Source organism: Cupressus sempervirens, chromosome 1 (genome assembly GCF_028749045.1).
Source record: "Cupressus sempervirens isolate cs-2001-9-10 chromosome 1, ASM2874904v1, whole genome shotgun sequence".
In the NCBI taxonomy this organism is placed as follows: Eukaryota; Viridiplantae; Streptophyta; class Pinopsida; order Cupressales; family Cupressaceae; genus Cupressus; species Cupressus sempervirens.
The window spans coordinates 80,939,599-80,963,411 of NC_143118.1; positions in this window are offsets into that span (position 1 = coordinate 80,939,599).

Below are 23,813 nucleotides of genomic sequence, written 5' to 3' on the forward strand. Positions count from 1 at the left end.
TCTCCCTTCAGAAAGGTTGATTTGACATCCATTTGATACACTTTGAACTTCTGATTTCTTGCATAAGCCAAAAAAATTCATACTTCTTCCATTCTGGCTACAAGGGCATATGTTTCTTCATATTCTATACCTTCTTGCTATGAATAACATTTGCATACCAATCTAGCTTTGTTCCTCACGACTTCACCTTGTTTGTTCATCTTATTTCTAAATACACATTTAGTTACTATAACATTTTTTTCTTTAGGCCTAGGACCTAGTTCCCATGGTTCATTCTTCATAATTTGATCTAGTTCTTTCTTCATTTCTTTAATCTAATGATCATCCTTGCATGCCTCATCTTCACACTTAGGTTCAGCTTGAGAAATCAAACATAATTCCTCTTGTGATCCATTTCTTGTCATTACTCCTTTGTCTTTTCTTCTAATGATCTACTCTGTGGGGTGATTCTTTGCCAAGTTCCTATTAGGTGTGGGAGTTTCTATCTCAACTCACATCTCTTCACTTGGTTCACCTCTTTTTTGTCCTCTTTACTCAATAATTTATACATCATTCTACAAGTCATTATTAGTCTCAAAGAAAACTTCTACACTCTCTCTAATAGTTCTATGATTGTCTTCTCCCTCACAAGAATTATAATCCATGATCCTTTCTTTAATCCAAACTTTTCATCTACTTTCACATTTTTAGACTCAACAATTGTCTTACTTCTATGATTAAAATATCTATAAATTTTTCTTTTCAATGAATAACCAATGAATATACCTTCATTACTTCTAAGATCAAACTTACCAATATCATCATCTTTATTATGTAACACTTACTTCCAAAATTTTTGAAATACTTCACTAAGGGTGTATGACCAAACCATAATTCCTAAGGAGTCTTGTTTGTACCTTTTATGATCTGCACTCTATTAATGGTGTACACTATTCTATTAACTGCTTCTCTCCAAAATGTCTTGGATACATCATTTGCAAACATCATTGCCCTTGCTACCTCTGATACTAATTTGTTTCTCCTTTCTACTATCCCATTTTTCTTAGAGGTCTTGGGTGATGATAAATGTCTCATAATTCCATTTTGTTCACATAATATGTTAAACTCTCTAGAAGTAAATTCTCCACCTCTATATGATCTCAAACATTTAATCTTTACTCTAGATTCATTCTCAACTCTATAATTAAATATCTTAAACTTCTGAAATGCTTCAAAAATTTCCTTAAGAAACGCTACCCACATCATTCTAATGAATCATCAAAAAAAATAATAAAGGACCTTTCTCCATAGAAACCTCTTGTTTTGGTAGGGGTAGTAGTGATCTTCTTGCTAGGAAATGGTACCTTCTTTTTTTTAGCCATGATAAATTCTTTGCAAACAACATTAGTAGGCATCATGATTATACAAAATTCCCTAACTACAAATGTACTCCTCACCTTTACAATATTATCAAAGTTTGTATGATAATACCTTCTATTCCATAACCAATTATTATCTGCTTTTGCAACCAAACATGTCATCTCAGTAGGATTTAATTGAAATAAATTACCACTAGATCTTGTAGTTGTTTCAATCAGCTTACCATCCTTAACTTTTATAATACAAGTCTTCTCTATAAACTGCAATTGATAACCTTTATCCACAAGTTATCCAACACTCAAAAAATTATACTTTAGACCATAAAAAATGTAGACATCATCAGTGTTAGTCTTTCCATAAAGTGTAATTGATCCTATCCCTATGATGTTATAGGCTGCATTATTGCCAACTCTAACAATACTTCCATCATGATTTACTAAATTTAACAAAATTGTTCATATCACTAGTCATATGATGTGAACAACCACTATCTATAGTCCAATAAAATTTCTTTTCAACTTCAGAAACCATAGCTTTTTCTTCTCTAATTTCAATTTTAGAACTTTCTTCTTTTATAGCCACAAATCCTAAATCATCATTGCTCTCACTCTAAAATCTTTCCCTAGATTGATCATCCTCATTTGCATACAAACAATCTCTTGGTCTTGTAGGCTTGAAATTTATCTTATACTTTTTCTCCTTTTTAGGAAACTTGAAGAATAATGATCAAATCCATTGCAAGTCTAACATTTAAAGATTTTCTTACCTTTGTTTCTCTTCTCATGAGCAACACTATACTTTTTTCAAAATTTCTATCTTCTCTAGATCAGGTTTTGCTGCTACTAGCATAATATCCATGGGTACTTGAGCTTCTAAATAAGGAGGGGTGGACACTCTATTTGATTTCTAATTTAACAATACCATATGACAACAAAAGGATGATACCTATGGTTTAGCTACTTCCCATGATTGGCACATGGTATTCTAGATCTGGACCAACTAACTGTTGGAAATATAAGAGGAGTAATTGAGAGGGGAGGGGTGAAGTAGTTACTACTAAAATAAATCCCATATCCCTTAAATGTCAGTACAATAATACACTTTGAAAATTGAATACTACTAATGCTCGGTAACCACACATAAAATGCTATAGCTCGATAAGTACTTAACATGTAAACTTTAGATGTTAACTGAGATTACCCTTACTTTAGCTTAGTTGCAAAAACATAAAAGAAAATAGCATGAACACATTTGACACCAAGATTTAATGTGGAAACACAATTTGGGAAAAACCACCAATTGCAACTAGTTATTATTTTCACTCTTTTGAGGTGAGCCCTATTAGGAGCCAACCCTATTAAAGGTTACAAAACAAACTGTTAGGTGTGACCCTATTAAAGGATTTAATCCCCCTATTAGGAGTGGTCTTGTTAGAGGTCTTGAGACAATTCAATAGAACTGCCACCTTGTTAGAGGATTTACAAATAGTTGTTAAGCCAACTCTGTTAGGAGATTTAGATTGCTACTAAAATGGTTAGAGAGTAACAATGAGATGACCTAATTTGAATGCAACTAAATTTTTGATTATAGATTTCTATTTTGGCTTGTACTTGATCCTTCTTGATCAAATATAGCTTTTCTTATCCATGAGGATATTCTACTTATCCTTCAAATTTGCTTCCTCTCTTCATCATAAATAATTCAATCACATCTTCATAGTTTTTCACACTTATGATATTCTCAACTTGACCTTATACTTATATATTTCATATTGTCAAGTTAGCTCATATACAACATAGAATAATTAGTATTCATCACCTCAATCGGCTAGAACCAATAGATAAATCAATTGAGCCTAATATGCCAAAATAAGAAAATCCTTTGTTAGCCGACCCAGCTTAGTAGAAACTAACTCAGAAGCAATTTTTGTGTTAACCAAAGGAAGCTCAATTAACACTACAAACTTGCAAAGATCCTTTGACAACTAAGTGAGCTTGGTTAGCACTGGCTCCATCCAACTTTTCTTCATTAATTGAATGAGCTAGATTAACACTCATATTTCATAGTCTTTCCTTCGATGCTCGAGTGAACTCAGTAGACACTGTCTTTTGATCTAGGCAACCACAATAATACTTGATAGACATAGAAAACTATCTTCACTACCCGAGTGAGCTCAATATATATAGATTGATAATAATATGACATCTATCTAACATCAAAGACAATATACAATTAATCAATTATATCCAACACTAACAAGGAAAATGATGCCTTCTACACTTTAGGTTATGCTATTCAAAGTGGGTTAACCTAGGGATTTCAACCATTTTATGAGAATTATCACAACATATATCCCTTATAGAAGACTTGGTCTCAAAAACTTTTTGAAATTGCAAAATAACAACAAGCTCACAACAACCAACTAAAACTTGCTAAAATTTTACAAGTGATGACCAACATTGGATTTCATTTCCACAAGAAACTTGTGAATTAATTTTAATTTTAAAATAAATGATTTAATGCAAACTATGACTATCTTACTTGATATTCAAATCTTTGACGAGTGCCTTAATCCATTGTTACAATAGAGTCATATCACTGAATTAGATCCATTTAATTATCTTTCAATCAAATATATTGTTAAACCCTAAATCCCATACTTATAAGATCTCCTCCATAAACCAATAACCCTATCACTTCATAGAAGCAATTACACAATTCATTGAATTAAAAGAAACAATGAAGTAATATACAACTCATCCAAATTGCATTCAAATATACTAAACTTTGTTCATTTACTCTCAAAGTCATAAACACATAAAATGGAAAAACTATAATTCTAGATGTTTAGGACCAACTTCATTTTTTGAAACAAGAGAATTTCCAATAATAGGTGAACCACGAAGACAAGGTATCTCATTGAGATAGTTGTCCTTTCCCTTCTTGTTATTCTAACTTCTTCCAACTTCCTCACTTGATATCTCCAGATGGTATTGCTTTAGTGTCAACCACAACCTCCCAAATGGTAATATCAGAGTCCTCATCTAGCTAGGTGGCTTCTCTAACAACATTAAACTCATTTAAACACTTGTTCCACCTGTCATGTATTATGGCTCGTACCTCTGCAACTATCTTGCTAATATTTGCTTCAATTTTGTACATAATGTCAATAATATAAAAATTTGTAACAATATTAGTTTCACCATTGCTATAAAAAATGAATCACTCATGTCTCAAGATATTATCAAAGGAATCAGACCACTCTTATCACTCCCTTAAGTTATTATAATCATCAATTTTTTTTTGAATGAAGCTAGGTGTCCCATTAGCAATGGTCTTCATCTTATTGCTTATCAACTGCATTTTTCCCAAAAAGAAACCATTTAGCTCCTTGAAAATATTTATCATCTTTCTTGTGGAAATGATAATCTCCTTAGATAATTCTTTCTTTTGTGCTAAAATTGTGACAAGTCTATCAAAGAATGAAATGTAAGGGTCCCACTTGGTAAATAATGGAGAAAGAAAGATAATGCTTTTGAACATTGATACCCAACATCTTGTAAAGCAATGTAACTACCGTGGAGATTTTGTGGAGGTTGTTTTAGGACATTTATTTTATGTGACAAAATTCTTTCCATTGTCCTTATTTCTATCTCTTTTCTTGCTTCTAAATCTTCCACTTCTGTTTGTTGATCCATGCCCAATTTTGATGCATCCATATCTATTTGGGTCTCTCATTCTTTTACTTTAGTGACTGGCCTTGTTACATTCTTCAAAGCTTTAACCTAATTCTCTAGAGCAGCCATTTTTTTGTTGAAGCACATATGTTTTCTTCATTTCATCTTCATTTCATCTTCATATTTCTTCCTTGTCTCCATGTATATGCTATAAGTTTGAAATAGTTGTTCTTCCACCATGTCCATCTTTCTTTTCCCCATGAGTGACACTATGTTCATCATGTTGTGTATTTGGTCAGTTGATATTGTAGTAACATTCTAGAATATCACATTTCCTTTGGGGGAGTCTCTAAGTTCCATAAGTGTTGGTTTATTAAACTAAAGGGCCAAACTCCATATTGCTATTGTCATAGTATTAATATTAAAACCAATCCCCTAAAATTATCTACTGATATTGGTCTCCTCAAATGATACATATTTACTTTGTCTTCTAATCTGATCAAACATAAAATATTAAATTATTTCCCATCTAGGGAAGAGCAACATCACACTTGTCTTTACTAGCTCTCTAGCTTCATCAATAGTAAGGGTGTCACGATTTTGATGTAAAAAGAATTGATGGAGTAAACCAAATGTAGGGATACATGAGTATCCCTTAAAAATCCATGAAATAAATTTCATTCTTAAAAATCTCATGAGGCAAAACAAAGCATTTTCCAACACAAAGTCATCAACCTTTCTTGAATTGCATATCCTGACTTCTATACCCGTGTACATTATTCATAACTTTCAACTCTAAAATTTTCTTTCAAAACCCTTTTGAGGATTTGTTCCAAATTATGAATACTAAAACATATCCAAATCTGAGCCAAAAATAATCAATCCATTACATGTTATAGTCTCTGCATGTAGACCTATTGTCTCTTTCATAAATCAGAAGTAAAACCAGTAACCCTTCTTTGGGCATCTAATAAATTTCTCAAAATGACTCCAAATAAAACCAAATTTTTTTTCAATGAACCCTATATGGGTCTAGTTTCTGAATATATAAACCATTAAATTTTCCAATGCATAACTTTTTCTACAAGCACAAATCATTGCCTGTAACTTCAAAACAAATCCTTAAAAACTAGTCTTCATTAAAATGAACATAACTGACACATATCTGAATAAAAACAACTCAAACCAATTGTAAATAAAAGATGGTTCATATATCTTTCCAATTAATACAACTTAAGTTTTTTTTCATCCAAATATTCCTATACCAAACATATAAATCCAACTATAGTTGGGCATCCTCAAATATGCAAATGACCACTTTTACCAAAACTAGCATAACTTCTTCAAAAATTAACAAAATTATTCCAAACCAAAAAGAGAAAGAAGATTATTCATCCTAATGATAAATGGTATAGAAAATACAAGGTTTCAAAGTTTTACAAATCTTTACAAGACCTAGAACCAACACTAAAATAGTTAAAACCAATCAAAATGGCAAGTTCTTGAAAACTAGTTGCTTCAAAATGATCTATTTTTATTCTCTTTAATCCCTCTCTACTTGGAACAACCAATACAATGATTTTAAATTGGTTGTGGTGTCTTAAAACTTCCTAACCACATTTTAAACCAACCCAACACATTCTTTTACTCCTTGTACATTTTTCAATGCTTCTGTAAGCACTCCCATTACAATGCAAATGTATTTTTTTCTAGTTTTTAATACATCACAATGCAAAGTTAAGAATTTTAATCATTTCTTCAACATGGTTATAGGAAAATCTAAATGACTTAAACATTACAATATTATGAAATTCATCATAATGTATGAAGGGTCAAGATGCTCCCGCATCATATTTGGATCATATTCTTGTATTTTTTTCACTAGCTCTGCAACCTTCTCCTCTAAATCTCCTAGTTGCAATTGTAGAGATAGTTCATTTTGTTTTAGCTTGAAAAGAAAATATTTGAACTCCTTAGAACTAATGAGTTCATCATCCTTCATAAGCTCTTGAGCTTGTATAATTCTGTCATCTATCATTTTGGCCTCAAGCTCAAGTTTATTTTGGATTATTTTATTTTTATTGGCCCACTTTATCAAAAAATCGTCCTGATATCATCAAAATACTTTCTCCCTCTTGGCATAATCTAGAGGGGCTTTTCCCTTGCTTTGTCTAGTATTTAAACCAATATCTACCTCTTCCTACCACCTTGATCCCAAGAATAACTTTTTGGTTGCTCCTCTTCTTTATCAATTTTAATAACAATATCGTACTTAGGATGTTCAAGCTCTATTATGTTTATGAATTCAGGGGGCACTTGAGACATTATATTTTCATAATTTTGGATACATTTTAAAAATTGTCCAATTACCTTTCTTCATGATAGAAACCCTTGAAAGAAGGATCCGTTCTTTTCATTTCCTCTTCAATTTTCATTATCTCTTTCCACTTCAATGTCCTATCCCTACACTCCTCAATCTCCAAGAAATATGTGATCACATTTTCTTTCCAATAAGGCTTGCTACTAGGCAAGTCAAACTTTCTCATTTGTCTCAGGGCATGCCTGACAAGATCATTAGGGTCAAAGGTCCTTGTAGGAGCTTAAGGCAATATAAATTCATCCAACTCTTTGTTAGATCTTTTCCTATGATAAAATTCCCAACTTTGACATTTCTACATAAAAATGATCATTTTCTAATTGTGAGTCCTAAGTATTCTTGGTTCATCATAACCAATTGCCAAAAGAATTCAATGATTCCCATTCTTTCTGGAATGTGTCTGGGTAAAAGATGAGGAGGCTGGGGGCATCCATAAACCCTTATGATGGAACAATTTTCAAAAAGAAAAATACTTCCCCAATCATGTCCCAACTTCCTATCATCATCATAGCATCTACAGGGTTTTATTAACATTCTAACACCCCTAGGGACTCTCTCTGTAGTATCAACTAACATATTTGAAATTGAATGCACAAAATTATTGTACAAAGCTAAAGAATCTAAATAGGGATAGAATATTTTCCATACCCTAGTCCACCATTATACTGGCAAGCTTTCTCCTATCTCCTCTATTCCTTTAATAAAATTAGGATTGATGTACCCTATGTTCTTGTACAAGATTATACACATTAACAATGAGTAATGGTGAAATTTGAAATTCCCCATTCCTCCCTTTTGTGAAACTATGATCTCAATGTGCACAAAATTGATTATATGGGCAACAAAGCCATACCCCACATTGGTTTACAAATCTTGTATGTCTTAGGAAATGATATATACATTACAAGGATAATTCACAGTCCCATCCATCCCTATCACCTTGTCCAATCCAAAGATAGTATTATGAAAATATGTACTAAAAAAATCCAAGAGAATGGGGTATCCTACCATTTTAGGGAGTTCACCCTTTTCTTTTCTAGACTTAGGAATGTGTCTTTGCATAACTTTTCTAGTAAAGAAACTCTTTTGAATCTTGAAAGTCTCATCGATATTGTCCTGTTCAATTATCTTAGTCATAGGTCCTCTTAGGTTGAAGAATTCTATGAATGTCCTCCCATCTAGTGTACAGATGACACTTCTATCCTTTTTGTGAAATTCATGGTGATAGGATCATATTCCTTTATTAGGGCTTTCACCAAATCTACATCAACAATGACTTCTGGCATAATCAATTTGGCCTAATTTCTATTCTAGGGATTTGACATGGGCAGCCTACAAAACTTGTTGTTATAAAAATACCAAAACAATTCATTACCATTTATTTTTGAAACTTTAGTATCCCTACAAAAGCTATAAGGATGTTTCATGATCTATGATTTAACTAATTGGGCATTTGATGACCCTGGTAGAAAATAGACCCATTCATCAACATACATAGTTGCTATCTTCATTTTTCCTTGCTTAGTATTTGGAGCAACTTTTTCAATATTTACTTGTGCAGTCAACTTTCCTTCTTCCTATGCCATGTTTTTTGAATTCAAAATCTCAAACATGTTGTTCAATTTAAACCTTTTGAACAATTTCAAACACAATCTTCTTGTTAGCATTGAGCTTTGTTAATGCTTGTGTCAAAATTTCTATTACATCACCCTTTTTTGATGGTGCTTGAGCATGGGAGTGGAATGAATGGAATTTTTAAGGAAACATGTATGAAATTTTTAAAAAATTTAGAACAGTATCATATTCATGCTTTACAATGCCTATACTGCCAGTGTTTAAAACTTTTTCATCCTTTTCAAACAATACATTTTTAGCAATTATGAAATCTCAACAACCACTTTACCTCTTTTATGTTTCAAGCTATGACATTGCAAACCCTTAGCACTTTGAGCTGCTCAAAAATTCATGAGGTTTTCTATCTAACCCCTCTATCTTTCCCACGAGCATGTGAAACCCTTAGTCTCTACTTTACGATCATGTTTCACATTTAATCTTTAAGCCATGTGAACAAAAAAAATTTCTAACTTTACTCATTGCTACTTCATAGCTTCCCTTTTTTCTTTATACTCCTAGCTATGTGATTGAACATCAACACTAACTTCTCCATCTCTTTACTGTGTCATAGGGTCTTGCTTGTTTTCACTACCTGCATTCTTTATATTATGAAGTTTTGGAACACCCTAGTCTTGTGTTCTCCTATTAGTGATAACATTAGAACTTTTAACCTATGACACAATGTTATACCTTAAGACTTGAATGATCTCTACTTACCACTTAATCCCTAAGATATTCAAAACAACTAGTGAAGGAGTGGACATTGTCAACTTTTTCTCAGTCTCTTATTCGTGGCTTCTCTTTTACTTTTCAACTTTAATCGCAAGACCAAGCATTAGCCAAACTTTCATAACATTTTCACTATTTTTTAAGTTTGTAGCTATCTATCAAACTACAGTCTTTAGCCTTGCAAATGTGTAATTAGGGCTAGTCTCCACATCTCTTTGCACTGCTAACCCTTAAGACTTTAAGTTGCAAAGTGGCGTGAAGATGTTTTCTAATGTTGATCTCCACTTTGTCAGTTAATTCTTCATGTTTTAACATAATGTGATGTCTCCAAATGATTCCATGTGTCATATTCCTATGCTATCATGAGACTAGAGATCTAGTGTGAATTCCTTTCGCATTGTCACCACTTAAACCATGCCCTAATGTTTAACTATGATGAAGCCATGAAAAATGTCCATTTATCTATGTTGCACCTTTGCTAATTGAGCCAACCATTTATAATAAACTGTGGAGACCTTGGAAACACCCAACATTTAATTGTGTATCATGTCTTAAGATGGATTAAAACTTAACAAGGTAGAGATGTAGAGATGAGCTTTGGTCACAACATTGCTACTTAGATTTTCAATTTCCTCTTAAAGCACAAAAACCCTTAGCATATTCATTTTAAAAAAAAAGGGTTAAAATATGAAAATATGTATACAAAGATAAAATTATGGTTTTCTTGGAAAGATCTCTACAACATAAAAATGTAAGCCCTAATTGCATCAATTTAACTTGAATTTTCATAATAGGTTCTTAGAATTTTAAAATGATGAAAAATATAGTCCATCAGTGGCTCTATATGGGGATAATGGATAGCTTGCATCCATATAAGAATTCAACATTTCTAGGAGAGCAGCCCACATACTCGGTGCAATGAAATATTTTTCAGAGAGCAACGCCCAAAAAAACAAGGAAAGAACAAGATATATACAAGGTTTACAAATGTACAAGGACCTAAACTACTATTCATGGAAAACCAAGCAACTTCAACAAAAGTACTTCTTCAGGAATTGTCCATGAATTGGCAATTCCACAATATCTCCTAACAATCCTTTGATAAACTAGGAATCCTCTCCCCATTTCTCATAAATAAGATATGGGCATAGCCAAATAGGGTCAAACTTCCCATGTTTACCTTTGTCTTCCATTCTAGCATTCCACAGTAATACCAAATCTTCTGACTCAAATTTTCTTGCAAGTTTTTTTTTGGTCATACAAGTATTTTATTTTCAATGACAATTCAATATTTCTGGTAGAGACCTCTCTAGTGGCTTCATATAACTACAAAATACCATCCATCCTAACTTGCATTTCGTCTACTATTTTATCAACATATTGTTGGATCAACTTGTACATTCTACTCAATTTATTTTGGGCTTGTATCCCATAAACTAGGTCAAAAGGTTCACAACATAGTGCCTTCTTGACTGTAGCTCTATTAGCCCACAATGATAAGGGAAAATTTGAGTCCCAGGTCCTCTTGTTTTCATTCAATATTCTCTTTACAATCTTTAACAAGATTTTATTGCCAGACTCTACCTATCCATTCCATTGGGGATGATATGGAGATGATGTAGATATGGTAATACCATATTTCTCACAAAAAGGCATTGTATTCTTTAGATCTAAAACACATAGCATTGTCTATAACAATCTTATTAGGAAATCCAAACCTAATAATAATGTTATTTAGAATAAAATCCATTACCACTTTACTTGTTGACCCCTTAGTAGGAATTGCTTCAATCCATTTTGTAAAATAATTAGTGGCTACTAGGAACCATGAATGTCCTCCAATTGATTTGTTTTTAGTTTCTCCTATAAAGTCAATTCCCCATTGATGTAATGGTGCTTGCACCTCAAACGATCTTAATGGAAAATTACCAAAAAATTTGAACTTACCAGTGAATCTCTGATAGTTATCACACTTCCTTACAAGTTCTTGCACATCTTTAAATAATGCAAGCCACCAAAATCTAGCTCTAATTACCTTATGAGTTGTTGTCTTAGCCATATAGTGGCCTCCACACACTCCAGTGTCTTGATGAGTGTTGTTCATCAACACATTTCAGCAATATACCTTCTATATTTCTCCACCATAATTCTCCTTTGAGAATTACATACTTTATAGCTTGTAACTTCACTGCCCTTTTCTAGTTATCATTCATTTCTAGTGGATTTCTCATGTATTGCACATAGTAGATTACATGTTTGTACCATTCATAGGAATCCATATCACACAAGTAACTTCTACAATTATCATCAAGTTGATTTATCTGATTTGCTTTATAATGTTGTCATCTTCCATAAACTTTGCAAGCCCTTGTCCCTTTACCAACTTAGTAATCTGGATGTTTATGTTGAATGCTGAGAGAATATATCCTTTACTAAAACACTTGGAACAAATACAATTACATTAGCACCAATGAGATAACATTTGAATGCCTTTACAATTTTAACTAATACATATGCATGTTTTTCAATTATCTAATATTTCAACTCTTCAGCTTTCAGGGATTTGTTGAATAATGTTATGGGTTACTCAGACCCCTCTTTGTTTTTCTGTAACAAGACTACTACAACAATGTGGAAAGAAGAAAATAAGCATATATATGCATGGGCTTGGCATAGTCAGAGGCTCTCAAAATAGGGGCATCCTAAATTGCTTGTTATATTTTCTAAAAGGCATTTGTTGGCTCGCCATCCCATTTTATCTTAGAACCCTTTTTGAGCATCTTAGAAATAGGCCTACTCACTTATGCAAAATTAGTAATAAACCTCCTCAAAAAATTTGTTAGCCCAAAGAAAGACTGGATACTCTTTACATTTCTAAGCTTTTGAATCTTATCAATGGCATCTACCCTCTCAGAGTTTATTCGTAATCCTTTTCCCACCAAATGTCCTAAAAGTTTACCGTCAACAACTCCAAAAACACATTTTCTTGGGTTTAATAAAATGCCATATCTCAAGGCTTTGATAAATACTTTTTCCAAATTCATGCAATGATCTTCTTTCTTCTTTCAATATGTTATTAGATCGTCTTGATATACCACTTAAAATTTGTCTATGATGTTTGCAAAGGCCACATCCACAACTCTTTGAAAAGTAACACCAACATTGGTCAAGCCAATTGACATCCTACTATAAACATATGTTCCCCAAGGTATTATAAAGGAAATTTTGTACTATTTTGAATCTTTTACAACCACTTGGTTATATCCTGAGAAACCATCCATCATTGACATTAACTTTGATCTAGTGACTCTTTGCAACATAGCCTCCATATTTGGCAAACCATAGTTGTCTTTTAATGAAGAAATATTAAAATTTCTGAAATTGACACTAATCTTATGTCTCCATTCTTGTTTCTAATAGGAACTAAGTTAGACATCCAATAAGAATGTTTTATTTGCTTAATGATTCCAACATTCCTTAATTTCATCAGTTCTTCCTACATCTTTGGTGCCAAAGTAGGATTTATAGGTCTCTATTTTTTCCTGAAAGGCTTAGCTCCTTCTTTTAATGGAACTTCATGTTGGAACAAGTCTTCTCTATAAGATTTAAGGTCATCATAAGACTAGATGAACACATGCCTATATTTTCTCAACAGATCAATTAAAGCTTTTCTTATATCAGGGTACAATTTCTTACCAATATACACTTTCTTGGGTGCATCCCCAGACCCAAGATTTAACAATTCCAAATCCTTTGCACCTTGATCATTAGTGAATAGTCTAGATCTATCTTGGTTGTCAAAAATAGTTTCCAATATAGCCAACCCCTTTGGGATTTTGTTTGTCTTGAGTTGAACAACTTCCTTTCCAAAAATGGTATCCTTATCTTCCACTGTCTCAAGCAATGCTACACAATCAATCTCTTGACCAAAGAATTTATCTTCACAATTTAGGAATCTTATAATATCACTCTCATTTTCAAAAACTTGACAACTCTAGATATTATTAGGTACATATGATCTATTCTACACTTCTACCTTTTTTATGCCGACAAATGTTATATCATCAGGCTTTATAGAAATATTTGCTAATAGATCAGCCATCTTGTTATTACTTCTTTCCATCCAAGCTATACCAAATGTATCAAAACCCTCTAACATATCCCATACAACATTGCTATTCTACTTTAACCTTTTATTTTTAGAGATATATATTGATTTCACTTGGTAAACTACCAACTCAAAATCACCACACACACACACATACACACACACACATATGTATATATATATACATATATACATATGTATATATATACATATATATGTCTATATATATACATATATATATATATATATATATAGACATATATATATATATACATATGTATATATGTACATATATATATACATATATATAGACATATATATGTATATATATACATATGTACATATATACATATGTATATATATACATATGTATATATATATACATATGTATATATATATATACATAATATATATGTATATATTTATACATATATACATATATATATATATATATACATGTATACATATTGTAAGAATTTGCCTAAGGAAAAAATTCACCCAAGAACCAAGAACTCATACACAAGCACAACTGTAGACCAAAAATGGAGAGAGTATGATCAGAATAACAATGTATTCAATAACTGATGCTTAGAGTACACTAGGAGTGCCTAAATATAAAGGCTACAAGAGAGCTTCTAGAATGCATAGAAGTTAGCACCATGATGTGTCAGACAACCAAGCACATGTCCACTAGATATGGATTATTCTCCATTAAGCACAAAAGTAAGTACGATGATGAGAGGATAAGCCTAGAAGGGTGGGACACGCAAAATAGTGTTGTAGACACCATGTGCTCAAATAGAGGTGCATACTCTTGTGTTGTCAACATGAAAAATCACAAGGTTGCACAAACTCCTAAGTGTCTCATAAATAAAAATAATAAAATAATGCATTAACCTAAGTAAACTTAAGTAAGTGTAAATAGTAAAGTACTAATTTACACCAACACCCCCCCTTAAGTACAACTTAGGGGAATGCCCTTAAGCTTACGAACTAGGATGAAGATGCATAATGGGCCCTGACTGCTAGGCCATGTTAGGTACCCATGTACATAATGAAAATGCAATCTCCCATAAAGTGAGGAAAGAGGGAAAACCTCATGGGAAAAACCCTCCCCCAAAAAGAGAGATAGAAGAGGATGCATCGACGGATGGAGTAATCAAGACCCCCCCATGATGACATACATCCTGTATATACATAAGAGAATGAGAGAAGGAAGAGAGACAGAATAGGCTCCCCCCCCAAAAGAAGAATGCCAACAAGTGAAATTTGCTCCAATGAAGAAGCTAGTCCAAGAATGCAGAATAGTGTTCCTCCCCTTAAGAAGAAACGATGCCCAAGGTACTATCCTGAAGATGTGTGCTGGCTCAAAAACCTGCTCAAGTATCCCTATACTGATGCTGAAGTTCACCCCTTCCAACTGTGCTGAAAAGAATGAATGTAGACTTGTCAAGGATGTCTACTGAACCTGCTCCATTGAGCCATCTGTCTCCTCTACTGACAAAGAGGCCTCCACTAATTTTTGTTCATAAGAATCCACAATCATGCCAACCTATTCAGATTGATCATGTAGAGAATGGAAATGAGGGTCAGAGTGAGCCCTCGCAACAACTGTAGAAGTATCATCATCAATGAGAAGATATGTGTCCTCAAGTCTATCTCCCAAGTCAAATGAAGCTGGAGGTGGAAGATGAGAAGTACCATGCTAAGATGGACCTTTTACTGTGGCAATGTAAGCATGTGGACTGGACTGATGTGACCTTTCACTACAACTGTCGACAGAACCCCACATATCTGAACCTGTTGAAGCACTATCCCTGGTGTCACTATCAGTTTCCACTATGTATGAAGTGTGGAGAGGAGTAGAGGATAAGCTGGGAGAACTTTCCTCAAAGTGTACATCCTTCTCTACAAAAATCTCATGAGTCTCTGGATCCATAAGTCTGTAAGCCTTCACACTGTCTTCATAACCAATAAAGGTACAAGGCCTAGGTATCGGTGCCTTGCAACTCCTGGAAGAAAGGTTTGCCCATGCTGGACAACCGAAGACTCTAAGGTGATTCACAACTAGTTTTTTGCTGTACCATGCCTCAAAAGGAGTCTTTCCATCTAAGGCTGGATGAGGAGACCTATTAAGTATGTGAGTAACACTGCTTATGGCTTCAACTTCAAGTGTAGGATCAGGAGACTTGGCCTTTATCATGCAACTTTCCATGGTCTTGAGAGTCCCAATCCTCATAGCTACAATATCTATCTTGTGTAGACTGAGTGCTGGTGAGTTTTGAAGATCAATGCCCTCAATTCTGCAAAAGTTCTTGAGTCTCCTGTCAACATATCTATTCTCATTGTCCACCCTTAATACCTTGATGGCTTTCCTTCACTTGTGTTCAACATGAGCCTTGAAGTCTTGAAGCTTATGAACTACTTCATTCTTATGATGAAGGAAGAAGACCCAAGTGAATCTTGAAAAGTCATCAACAAATGCGAGTATGTAGCAGCCTTGACTGACTGAAGTCACTGCAAACGGTCCTGCTAATACCATGTGAACTAGCTGAAGAACAACCAGTGCTCAAGAAGACTTCCCTTTATCATACTCCTCCTTGAAATGCATATCCACTGAACAAGATGAACACTCCCCCTTAGAAAATTTGATATTGGGTAGACCTTTGACCATGTGTTTTGAGCAAAGTTGCTGAAGATAGCGAAAGTCAAGGTGACCAAACTGCTCATGCCATAAGTTGTTGTTTGAATTAGAGTGAGTTAACAAGGCTTGCAAAGAACTCTTAGGCACAAAATGGGAGAAGGAATAAAGCCTCCTATCATCATTGACTGTCCCAACTGCTACCAATGAATCATCTTTGAGACTGCACACCATCACTGAATCGGGAAGGAACTCAACCTTATGACCATCTCCAAGGTGAGTGATTTGGTAAACTGATAGGAGATTAGAGCTTAGATTGGGAACATAGAGAACATCTTTGAATTCCTCATCTTCCATTTCAACATGTCCTTTTCCTTAAACTTCCATTTTAGTATCATCTCCTACGAAGATGTGTGGTACTTGTGACTGCTTCAATGAAGAAAAGTTTTTCTTTGAAGAACCCATGTGGTAAGAGGCACCTGAGTCAAGTATCCATTCTGAAGAAGAAGTTGTGTTGCCATAAGTGCTTGACCTTTACCCTTTGAAGAGTTAGGAGTAGAATCCTTGGAAGTACCTGACACTTGAATCTTATTCTTCTTGAGTAGATTTTCTAACTCGTCGATTCTTTTGGTTTTGCAATGATGGTCGTCATGATTTGGCTTTTTGCAATATGCACAAAAGAGTTTGTCCTTCTTTTCATTACTTCCTTTCTTGTTTGAAGAAGAACTGCCTTGTTGAGAGGAGTCATGTTGTGTCTCAAATTGTGTTTTTTGCTTCCACTGCTTCTTGTTGTTGTTGCTTTTTCCCCCTTGACTTGATTTGGAATCATCACTAGCTACTAAGGCTTTGGTCTTAGATGACTTGAGAAGTCCAAAATCCACCAAGTGAGATTGTTCAACAATCAACATGTCTACAAATCCATCAAAGGAAGGCTTCTAGTAAGCAGATCCCATGGTCAACTTGTGAGTATTAAAACTTGAAACAAAGTTAGCGTACTCAGAAGGTAGCTTTTTCAGGATGTGATGTATCAACCTATCATCCTTCATGGGATTTCCACAATCTTTAAGAAGTGCCCTATAATCATTGACTTTGATGATATAATCCTGAATTGTGTCATAATTTTTAGGATCTAAGAGAAGTAGATCATCCTTAATTTGAAATCCCTTTTCTTCATCCACTTTACCATACAACTGTTCAAGTTTATCCCAAGCTTCCTTAGATTCTGAACAATTTTTAATGAGGAAGAGAAGATCGCTATGTACACAACTTCTTATAACACCTAAAGCTTGTTGGTCTTGTCTTTTCCAATCAATGAGTTTTTAGCATCAGTAGGTTTGGTAATTGTACCATCAACATACAAACTATATCCTTTTTCCATTAATCTACTCCATGCAATATCTTTCCAAGTAGAATAGTTGCGTGAAGTTAGAGGAGGACATTTAAAGCCCATGATGCAAAAATGAAAGAGCACAAAGTAGAGACACAAAAAACATAGTACAAACCCCCCCTTTTCACTCAATCAAAAGACCCCCCCAAAAAAGATGCTTTGGCACTTTATAAGTAGTGCGTTTACAATGAGCCACTTGTCAAAAAGGTACAAAGTAGACTTTCTAATTTGGCTTTTACAACTGCCTTATGAGGCTTAAATCTGTCACTTCAGCACTGCAGCTTAGTTTTACAACAATTTTGAAAAAGAATGAAAGCTTACAATGCCAAAGAAGGCCTAATTTTGAAAGTGAGAAATTTTTCCACATAACCCTAGAATTTGACTTTATATCTAAAAAGTAGATGAAAAAATACACACTTTCAAAAAAAATAGAACCTGAAAAGGTGACCAGATGTGCCCGTATGGAGCTTTTGAAGTTGCAAAACATAAGATTATGTAGGTATAGTCACCAAAAAATATAATTTTTGCAAAATCTGTGCACCAAAACTAGAAAAAACCACAACCACTAGAAAATTCAAATTTTTTTAAATGATTTCAAAAAAAATTGCACCTGAATCGGAGTCCGAATGTCTAAGTTATGACCTCGCAAAGTTAGGCTGCCAAACTAAAAAGCAATCTGGAGAGGGGTCTGGAGGAGAAATTGTGAAGTTAAATTTGATTGTTAAACAACTGTCAAATCTATTTTAAAAATGCCTTAGTTTGACGTTCAAACAGGCGTCAAATTTAGACCCGTGAAATGATGATGTCAACAAAAAATCTTCGAGTTCCACGGGTGATGTGGTGGTCCTGGTTGACTAAGCAAAATGTGCCTACGTGGACAAACATGTCTGTTCTGAGTGTAGGTGGGAGCTATTAGGGCCACACCGTGTGGTGGCATCGTAGTGGTCTGCGTGTGGGTGGGAAATGAATTGCGCTCCTTGAAACTGTTGGGCGAGAAAACCCGCGTGGATTTTATAAACCACAAGCGGGAGTTGACTGTGGTTGCCAGAATGTCAACTATGACCGCAGGCAGGAACCTCTGAAAATCCTCACCAAAAATATCCAGCACTACAACTACAGATCGCCGCTGGGAAACAAGATATTCGACGCCAGTTGGAACAACAACTGCTGTGTCGAAATATACCCAGGGTTGCAGAGATTTTGCTGAGAGTTTAAAAATGTCGTCGGAAGCAGGAAAACCTTGGGTGAGAGTTACTTTTGTCTCAATAAAAATATTCTCAACAGTGCCGAGATATGGTTCTTCAGTTGTCGCTACTGATGAAGTTAAACCCAAGCCCGAAAGTGAGCTAATGCCACCGATGTCGCCGAAAATAGTTCTGCGGGCGGGCGAGAAAATGTTCAACGTGTCAGAGAAATGGTAACTTGCATGTCGAAACCACCAAACAGTGTCGCCAAAATATGCAGTGCACTAGGGATCATAGAAACCCTCAGTTCACTGTTTTATGGGAAAAGATCCCACATTCATTGAACGTGCGCTTAAAGCGCTATTTGAAACCAAAATGCTACAGAATGTATAGCAAATAAAGAGGGCCACCAGGGTAGAGGAGAGGCTAGCCTATGGATGTCTCTCCTTTGGACGGTTTTGACGTGTTCAATTACTCAGTACGGGCCGCGCACTCAGATTTCAACATACCCTGTGACATTTAAAATGCATCCACCAAAAAAGTGCAGTATGCGATCTGACCGCCCGTATTGCATAAAAAATTTTCTCTGACAAATTGTGATTTTGAAAAAATAATTTCAAAAATAGGAGAGAGAAAATAAATTTAGATCTGGAAAATAAATTCAATTGATTCGGAAAATCATACTCAAATTTGCAAATCGGTGCCTTTAGGTGCCGGTTTGCAAAAATTTTTTGCCTCACAGTCGACTATGCGCCAAAATAGACGTGCTTATAGTCTATTTTCACTGGTTCAGCATTTCGGACGCAATGAAGAGGTTAGATCTAATGCTGGACGCTCCCAATTTCTACAGCACTCTGGATTCAGACTAATGTGATGAAGCAACAAGAGGTCTCGAATGACTTGTGAAGAGAAAGTCTCCAAGCTTTGATACCATGTAAGAATTTTCCTAAGGGAAAAATTCACCCAAGAACCAAGAACTCATACACAAGCACAATTGTAGACCAAAAATGGAGAGAGTATGATCAGAATAACAATGTATTCAATAACTGATGCTTAGAGTAAACTAGGAGTGCCTAAATATAAAGGCTACAAGAGAGTTTCTAGAATGCATAGAAGTTAGCACCATGATGTGTCAGACAACCAAGCACATGTCCACCAGATATGGATTATCCTCCATTAAGCACGGAAGTAAGTGCGATAATGAGAGGATAAGCCTAGATGGGTGGGACACGCAAAATAGTGTTGTAGACACCATGTGCTCAAATAGAGGTGCATACTCCTGTGTTGTCAACATGACAAATCACAAGGTTGCACAAAATCCTAAGTGTCTCATAAATAAAAATAATAAAATAATGCATTAACCTAAGTAAACTTAAGTAAGTGTAAATAGTAAAGTACTAATTTACACCAACACATACATACATATATACATGTATATATATACATACATATATATACATACATGTATATATGTATGTATAGATATTTATATACATATATACATATATACATATGTATAGATGTATATATATATATGTATGTATGTATACATATATATGTATGTATATATATACATATATGTATATATATACATATATATGTATACATAGATATATATACATAAATATATACATAGATATATATACATAGATGTACATAAATACATATATGTATATATATATTTATATATGTATATATGTATACATATGTATACATATATATACATATATGTATACATATGTATACATATATATACATATATGTATATATATATATATATGTATATATATATATATATATATATGTATCTATATATGTATGTATGTATGTATGTATGTATGTATATATATGTATATATAATATATATATATATATATTATATATACATATATATACATACATACATACATACATACATATATAGATACATATATATGTATACATATATGTATATACATATATATACTACACACACACACACACACACACACACAAGCATTTGATTCCATGCTTATAAGCTATCTTAGGCCTAGGAACAATGCCTCATATTTTGCAATATTATTTGTACATAGGAAAATCATAGTAAAAGAAAACTTATGAGTATTTCCTTTAGGAGATATTAGGAGAATACCTTCACTAGATCCATCCTTGCAACCTTCTCCATCAAAGTACATAGTCCATAAATATCCCTTTTCTAATTTTGAATCAACTTCTACTGCAATAGATGGTTTGATAGATTTTACCCTTGAAAGCATTATGTCAGTATCCACAAAGCATATCATATCATCACCAACCTTTTGTTCAATCATGCAAACACTTTTTGTTTCTCTATTTATCTTAACCAATTTGTCATTAATGTGAATATTTTCATGGGACAAATCACATTGCAAGCTTCCACCCATAGCTACACTCTATTTCCTAGACAACAACATGCCATATTGTGGTGGAATGTCAACCACTAAAACACTCATTGTCAACTCTTTATTTGGGTAAGTAAATAATCTATAAGGCAGTGCACTTATTGTCCCTATAACAATAAGTTCCCTTTGATCCATTTCATAGCATCTACCTTATGTGGCATCTACTTTTAACCCCAATCCCTTCATAACTTCAAAAGGCATTACTATATTAGATGAATATGAATCTATCATGCAATTATTTAAGGTCTTTCCATTTACTATAATGCTTAAAAATATTGAGTCAATATTTCCTAAACATTGATTCACTAAATCATCCAAATACATGGGTGGAATTTGAGACACAACTCCTTCCTTTCCTACTAGATCTTTCTTTTCCTTATATGACTCTCTTGAATTATAATTTAGGTCAATATTTTCTTTAACATTCCCAACACATTCCATAGCTTTATCTTTATGTTAAGGGATTCTTAATAATTATGTGAGTGGAAATTTTACTATAATTTGTGATGGCATAGATAACATATCAATATGAGGGGTAGGAAGAGTATCTATTTACATACCTTTTGTCTCTTTGTGTTTATTAGAGATAATAATAGCACCATAAATTTTTTGCTCTTTATTTTCAATAGCATTAGATAAATTTTCTCCCTCCTTTTTTCTATCTTTATTTAGATCCTTGATAATATTTGAATCCTCTGCTTTCTTGGGTTTTTTGTTCACATTCTTGATCTTAATATCATATCCATCCTTGGGTTTACATGCTTTAGGCTTCTTAGGATCTATTTTCTCAACAAAGATATTGGACATTTTACCCCCTTAATTCCTAGCTATCATACCTCTTGTTTACACTTGTGCAACCATATTAGAAGTAATCTTTTCAATATCTTCTTTAGTAGGTTTCCTCAAAATTACCTCATTTTCTAATGACATCATATTGAAAGTTGTATCACTAGCTTCCTCTTAATCTAAAAAGATCTACTGATATGTTATATCATGAATCTGCCTCTTCTCATACACATCACTATCATCGTCCTCATAATTAGATACATCATAATAATAATAATCAACCATATTACATCCTACATCATTAGTATCATCTTCATGATCAAACTACTCTTCATTTTCACTTGGACATGTGGAAAAGGACATTGCAACAACACAATGTTGTGGTGAATAGGGTAAGTGACATACCATACACAATTTAGAATCATTTGTCATGTTGATAGAGACCTTTTGTAAAGGATCGGGGATAGTATTCTTATTTACATTCTTAGAAGGAGGCACAATAGGTATTCCATCTTTTAATTAGGTGTTATAAGGATAATTCTACAACCTATTTTGTGTATTGAAATTCTCTTGGAATTGAGGCCTATCTACAGTTTAACCCTTATCATTTATGGTCATGGGAATATTAAGGACTTTGATGGCACTAAGGACTTGATCTATCTTATCAATTTCATGCTTCTTGTTTCCTACAGGCTTATAATAATCCTTCTTATTATTTCTTCCCCTAGACAACCTAGGGTCATCTCTTTTACCCCCAACTTACTAGAGATTTTCATATTATTTTCAATAATTACTACAATCCTAAAAGCATCTTTGAGAGTTCTTGGTTCTTTATCCTTAATTGATATCCCATCTTACCATCAAAAGCATTGAAATAAGTAGTAAGACAAATGTTCTCACCAAGTCTCATAACCTAAAACAACTTATACATGCCTTCCTAAAATTTGGCATTAAACTCCAGGATAGATTCATTTTGGAGCTTCTTGATATTTTTGAACTCATTGAATATATAGCTAGCATTTGGTTTATCACCATACTATTCTAATAAAACAATGCTCCAAATCCTTCCCTAAAGATATAAATCCTTTAGGCAATCTTTTAAACCATTCTGTAGCATCCTTAGTTAATGATTTCACAAATAACTTCATGACTACATCTTCATGCTCAACTTCATAGTCATTTATGAGGTCTATGAAAGATCTCAAATGATCTTCACAAGAAATAGAATTATTTCCAAAAAAATTTACCAACTTATTTCTCAATTCTTGTACAATAGAATTTGGATATCCAGGGATCCCATTAAAGCACAGTTGCATATATCCTTCTAATTGGATTGGCCTCTTTTGTGATCCTACCTTGACTTGACCACTAGAGCTAGACATGTTGTTTGTGCTAGTATTTGCAATCATCTTAAAAAATTGGCTTCTATTTTATGAGAAGATGAAGGAGGGACATTAAAAGTAATAGTCTTATTAGTACAAGTATTTGGAATTGAAGTAGAAGGTATACCTATTTCAGGGATGACTAGAGT